This window comes from Lactuca serriola, chromosome 4 (genome assembly GCF_051521515.1).
Source record: "Lactuca serriola cultivar US96UC23 chromosome 4, Lser_US96UC23_V15, whole genome shotgun sequence".
NCBI lineage: Eukaryota > Viridiplantae > Streptophyta > Magnoliopsida > Asterales > Asteraceae > Lactuca > Lactuca serriola.
In genome coordinates, this window is record NC_136411.1 from 69,865,404 (window position 1) to 69,870,860 (window position 5,457).

Consider the following 5,457-nt stretch of genomic DNA (forward strand, 5'->3'; position numbering starts at 1 on the left):
CATGTTTAGCGAGTCTCAGTTGTTCACTTACATGGTTCATTGGGTCTGGAATGTGTTTTATATGTTTCTCTTCGTGTAAATTTGATTAAGGATCTAATGAGACATGTTGGTTGACACCTATTGAGTGTACGATTGTAGCCTGTAGTTATAACCAGAGTCTCTTATAGGGAGAGCGGGGGTTTTGTGTATAAATCTATACGGGGATGACACCCCACACCTGAGCTATTCGCTACAGTTAGACTACACCAGTCTAGGGTGATGAAAACCTTATTCTATTTTTCATCGGCGTCCATAAACGCCAAGACATGAGAAATTGTCATTATCTAGAATGGTTATAACGACTCACTTAGAGGAATTAGCATTATGAAATTTACGGGAGACCATTCTCTTTTCTCTTTGGATTACTCGGTAACATACTCGCCCCGGTACTCAATCTCAGGGGTAGAAATACCAGCATTCTCTTTTACAGGCAACATAGGGTTGTCTGAGAGCATTCTCTTTACACTCTCTTCATTTACTTTTGGAATTCTATTTAACAAAACACGCATGCATTAATACAAGATCGGACACAAACATACTAAACTATTTTAAGAAAATACAAGATTTTCTTGTGATTACAAAGTTATACAAATAATTTTCTCAAACATGCTTAAGAACTCACCAACATTTTATGTTGACCTTTTTAAATTAAATTGTATTCTCATGAAACCGTTGAAGCAGGTTGGACTGAACAATCTAATGGATGTTTTGATATATTTTGTTTCATCATACTTTAATTATTTTGGCATGTAATATATAAACACAATACTCGATGTAAAAAATGTATGTTGTTATATTACATGTGTGATGATGATGATGTTATGTTTCAATTATATACTATGTGATGATACTACAAAGATGAAGTCACGCACAAGCCCCCGGACGTTTCCGCCATCTGGTTCGGGGGTGTGACAGTGAGTGGGCCTCAACATCTGTAACACTTGGGAAATCGTAGGCTAGGTTGGGGCCAAATGTGATGTGCGTACTCGATTCAGTTTGTAGCCATCACTGGGGTTAAGCGGACTTAGTGATCGTTCGAGCATTGGTTGGTTGAGTTGTCTTTCATTGGGAGTGAATGACTAATGGAGTCGTGTTGGCGGATAGACTATGATTTTGTTATATTCAGTTTTTGAGTCTAAAGCTGATTTTGTTTTCGATGAGGATTTTTTGGTACCGGTAAGTGGTCGGGGCGTATATGTTATGAGTATCTGTGAATGGAACACGACAGATAGATTTGTGCAGTTCAAGTTGTGAAGTCAAGTCATAGTGGGAACGGTTTGGAATGGTTCTGTCTATTTAGGATTCAGACATTGATCAAGGTTTTTCAGTTTTAGGCAAAATGGTTGGACACTCGTTGGGGCTTGTGATTTCTGCTCATTTGAGTTCAACAGCCGTAAGGGTGGGCGGTCGTGCAAGTGGGATGACTTCTCTGATCATATTTGGGATTCAAGAAGTTCGGTCAGGATCGTTTGGTTTGGTAGAGGAGATATTAAGGAATGATTTCGAGGATAAAATCTAATTTAAGTAGGGGAGAGTTGTAATACCTTGTTTCGATTCGTTTCATAATTTGAGGCCGTGACCCGAAGATCAAGTAGCATAAGGATTCGGGGTTTAGGGAAATATAGGTTTAGACCCATTTGGATGTGGGCAATGTAGATATGTGATCCAATTATTCGGGTTTTTGCTTTGGAGTCAAAGGGTAAAATAGGAAAAGTGGTGTTTCTAGCTTCTTTTATGAATTATGGATTTTAGTTCGATGTGTTTTAAGTCAAAAGTAATTATATAGGGTTGTAGATCTTCAACACCTTTCCATGGATATAAAGATTGTCGAAATCAGATTTGAAACGAAGAAGTTATGACTGTTTGAAGTTTGGATAGTTTTGGGTTAAGCCGCGTACACTAGGCGTACATGGGGAAGTGCGTTGGGTGTACTAGGGCACCCCTAAGTACGATGGGAATACCAGGCGTACGTTCGGCGGATATGATCAGTTCCTAAATCCTATTTTCATGGTTTGAGCCCTATTTAAGCTCCTTAACTTCCCCAAACCCATTCCATTTTTAGCCTCCACCTCTCCAACACCATCCCATGAAAACCCTAACACTAGTTTGAGCCTTTTGAGCAAAAGAAGGTGTTTTTAAGTGTTCTTGCTGCATCTTGGAGAAGAAGGAGCTTATTGGAGAAGTGTTGTTTACATTGGAGCTTGTAGATCCAGACTTTGTTCACCTTGATCTCTCTTCTAGAGGTATAAAGTTTGAATCTTGATGATGCATTTGTTAGATCTAGCTAGTTCTAGATGTTATGAGCTTTTGGTCATTTTAGTGCATATATAAAGTTTAAATGTTGAATGTTTGTGACCTTGTTATGCATAAAGTTGGAAACTTTATCCATATAAACATCATTGTGATTCAGATCTGAGGGTTGGAGACTTGGAATTTAATGGATTAATTTGAAAAAGATGCACTTTTGGTCCCTTTGATACTTAAAGGCTAGATCTTGGTGGTTTGCACCATTCTAATGGATAAAGTTGGAAACTTTATCCATTATGGAGCTTTTTGGATCCATAAAATGTGATCTTGGTTATTATATCCCATCCATGCAAGAGTTATGATGTCTTAATGGATTAATAAGTTAGGGTTTTGGCTTTTGGACCTTTTCTAGACATGGAAAGTGATAAAGGTGGGAACTTCATGACTTAGAATGATGCTATGGTTCTAGATCTGAGTGTTGGATGAAATAACTTAAGAGATTAAGCACTAAATAGAAAAGTGTCATCTGGCCGAGTACGATGAGCATAAGTTTGAGTACACTGCGCGTACTCGTATGAGGTCCCGTTTCTAAATCGTGAGTATACCATGCGTACGAGCTGAGTACGTTGGGTGTACTCATCCTAAAGTTTGAATTGTTACCTTTGACTTCTATTGACCGTTAACTTTTTACCAAGTTTGACCTGAGGTCAAACATGAGGATTTTGGGCTTATAATTAAGATTTTATCTAGTTATGGTGTTAATGGATTCGTAGGTGCAAGTTGTGCAGAAAATGGATCGTATCATAGTGTTTCAGATTTCTTCGATTTAGGTGAGTCTTCTCATTGTGCTTGTGGGTGGAAGGCACCAATGTCGGCCCATTAACTTGTGTATGTAGGATGTTTTTTGTCTTTATGACTCTTGCATGATTGTCTGTGTATATACATGTTGACTAGGTGGGTTTTAGTTGTTGTTATTATTATATGTGATACTATGTATGCTGAGACCTTGAGCAGTCTCCACGATTGCTGATAACCCACAAGGTGTGTTGTTAGCCCAATAAGACTTTGGGTAGTCTCCAGGGTTGCTGATAACCCACATGGCATGCTGTTTGCCACTGAGACTTTAGGTAGTCTCCAGGGTTGCTGATAACCCATACTTGTTTATTTGTGTTGTGCTCTGTGTGGTATTCTGGGGAACTTACTAAGCTTTGTGCTTACGATTTATGGTTTACATGCTTCAGGTTTTCTTATATTGAATGAGGGGCACAACTCGATTACATCGCATCAATGGGGGACTTGTGCACATGATAACTTTTAAATGATACTATGATAAATGTTTTAAGATCTTGGAGTTGTGATTTGAATAAACACTTAATGTTTTAATTGAAATTTTGGGTTGAAAATTGGGGCATTACAAGTTGGTATCAGAGCCTTGGTTTGAGGGATTCAGGCATACACTTGGGTGTGTCTGAACTCAAACTGAAGAATTGGTAAAAAAATTAAAAGAAATTGATTTTTTGAAAAAGGTTTATAAAATAAAAGGGGGTGTGATGCGTGAAATCTGTCGATCTCAAGTAAGTAATTCCCAAAATACCCATACGTGTTTTATGATTGATGTTTGATGTGAGTGTTGGATTAGAGTGAGTATATGAGAATTGCATGCTAGATTAGGGCTAAGGCTTGTTGATTTTTTATTAGAGCCTGCTGTTCTACCATCATTGCGTGATGATTCTTTATCAAAGTTCTTTGTTCATCAATAGCAGAATCAGTAGCCTCGTGTCTCTTTTCTGAAGCTTCCATAAACTTAACTAACATGGTCTCTAGATCGGGTTTTTTCTCAGCTGGTGGCTGCTCCTTTTGGTAGAAGCCTCGGCTTGTTTGCCTATACTTCTCTTCCTTTTTCTTCTTATATTCTTCATATGCCAGCTACTCTTTCTTCGTTTTCCTCCAGTCTTCATCGTACTTGTCCCCACTCGAGTAGCATACTTGAGCCTTTTTATTCCCATACTCATCCAAATTGCAGTCCTTGGTCAAGTGTGGACCATTACACCGCTCGCAACCAACTCTTATAGCTTGAATTGATTGGTCCATTTGTGTTAACCTCCGGTCCATATTATTCAACATAGCCATCATAGCTACTATTTCTTCAGTTTGTGCACCTCCACCGCCTTTGATTCCATCTTAATTGCCTAGGGTTGTGGTACTCACGAGAGTGCTTCGCGAATTCTTCAATCAACTCCTTGACCTCCCTTGGATTTTTCTTTGTCAAAGGTCCTTGAGAATCAAGGAGTTGGCTTGTCATAACGTTGACCCCATCATAGAAGATTGACATCTCTTGTTGAACATTAAGATCATGTTGAGGGCAATTTCTGAGCAAGGCTTTCGAACGCTCCCATGCTTCGTATAATGACTCCCCCGACTGTTGTTCAAAGATGGCTATTGCCTTCTTGAGTTTAGCTATCTTGAATGGTGGGCAAAATTGGTCAAGAAACTGCTCACGCATTTGAGCCCAAGTGGTGATCGTACTCGGTGGAAGTGATTTTAACCACTCTTTAGCAGCTCCCTTGAAAGTAATGGGAAGCATCCTAAGCAAGACGATGTTTCTATTGACATTTGGGACATTGAAGTAATCCGCAATGTCATTAACTTCATCTAGATGCTTAAAAGCATCCTCATGATCCTTCCCATAAAATGGGATGTCCTTTAGTGCAGTCAAGATGTGTCCCTTCAGCTCGAATGTGGCAGTGGCAGGTATTGCGGGTTGGACTAAACCGGGACCCAAATCCTCTCGGATCCGTTTCTTGTAAGCTCCCATGGACATCTCCTCAATGTTTGCCATTTTGTCCTCTTGCTTGTCTTCAGGCTCACTGGCGAATATTTCAAATTTTGGGTCTGATTCGTATTCGGATTCGTGTGGATTAGAAACTGGACCAAGTTCTTCAACTTTGCTTTTCTCCTTTGGGGTTGAACTTGACTCTTCTGTCTTCTTTCCCGACTTCCTTGAAAAAGCTGATTTTAGTTCTTGCAATGGCTTCTTCTTTGGCGTGTGATCTTCCTTCGCGTTCTTATTCTTATTCTTGTGAAGGGTTGACTTCGGATCCTCAAGTGGTGGCACCAAAGGTGTGTTAGAGCCTCTGGTCATGAACTCCTACAAATTAAACAAAATAACAA

General features: G+C 39.4%; 1 non-coding gene across 1 annotated transcript; it reads left to right on the forward strand.

Moving 5' to 3' along the window:
• The first annotated feature begins 4,634 nt into the window (after window positions 1-4,634).
• Window positions 4,635-4,741, forward strand: LOC145103424 (small nucleolar RNA R71). Its single transcript, XR_013706517.1, has one exon. It is a non-coding gene; the product is annotated as a small nucleolar RNA R71 (small nucleolar RNA).
• The last annotated feature ends 716 nt before the right edge of the window (window positions 4,742-5,457 follow it).